The following is a 1,267-nucleotide window of genomic DNA, read 5'->3' as shown; positions in this document are numbered from 1 at the left end:
AGTGACGTGGGGAGCTGCGCTTTGGCGGCTGCTGGAATCTATACCTCCGACAAAAAGTGCAGAAGGCGAGGGGAGGTTCCTGCGGCGTAATTGCTGCTCACCTGGTTCCCGCCCCTCCAGAGATGAGATGAAGAGTGATGTGTTGAGTTTCTGCAGCATTCGGAGCGTCCATTACGTCTCTTCCACTAGGGCTTGTAGAGAGCTTGCATCAGCTTATCTAGTGTCCCCGCAATAATTACTGAGTTAGGGAGCGTTGACCCCGTTATACAGGTGAGCAGACTGAGACTTGGAAAGTAACAGCCTTCTTTGGTTCACAGAAGTAATATGTGGCAGGCATACCGCTGGACTCCCCACTTCAGCGCTCTTGATGGGTGCTGGAGACAGCAGCGGCGGAGGCAGGGCATGTTAGATTCAAGCCATTTGTAATTGGGGGAGATTCTAACGGTCAAAAATTTTACAAGGGAAAAGCGGACCTGTATTGCTTAAGTAGCTTCCCTAGAGTCAGAGAGCCAGGTCTAAACCTAGGATCCAGCCGGTGCTCCTAGTTTGTAAGTGCACTTGAGAAAGCTTTGCTTGTCTGTGGAGTTCACGCTGGGGCCGCCAGGCTAGTGAGAGCTATGCTCCTCAACCACCTGCCCACCTCATCTTTCCTTCAGTCGGAAAAACCTGCTATCTTGGTGAAGCCACCTAATTAGGGAATAGCTTCATTCAGCATACGAAAGGAAACTACCGTTTATTGAATACTTGTCCACTGGAACCCACTGCTTCACTTAATCCTCAAGAAATAACTCCTTGACTCAGGCATTGCCTCTCTCCTCACAGATGAGGGAACTGTGTAGCTCAGCCTTTCATAACGCGTACTTGGAGCTGTGGGTTCTCAGAAACTGTATTCTTTCAGGAGTTTTGATGGTAAAATTCTTGCCTTTCATGTGGGAGCCCCAGGTTTGATTTCTAGCCAGTGCTCCTCCTGCACAGCCACCACCATGGCCTGTCAGTGGAGGTGTGTCTGTTGCTATGGTGCTGAACAGGTTTCAGCAGAGTGTCCAGACTAAGATGCACTAGGAAGAAAGGCCTGGCTATCTACTTCTGAAAATCAGCCAGTAAAAACCCCATGGATCACAACAGTCCAACCCACAACCATCATGGGGACTGCAGAGGACTGAGCAGTGTTTCGTTCTGTTATGTGTGGGGTCGCCGTGAGTTGGGGGCTAACTCAACAGCAGCTAACAACAATAACCACTGGTCAGTGAAGCTGTCTGCCAGCATC

This window comes from Loxodonta africana, chromosome 23 (assembly GCF_030014295.1).
Source record: "Loxodonta africana isolate mLoxAfr1 chromosome 23, mLoxAfr1.hap2, whole genome shotgun sequence".
Classification (NCBI taxonomy): domain Eukaryota; kingdom Metazoa; phylum Chordata; class Mammalia; order Proboscidea; family Elephantidae; genus Loxodonta; species Loxodonta africana.
This window is presented reverse-complemented; position numbering follows the sequence as displayed.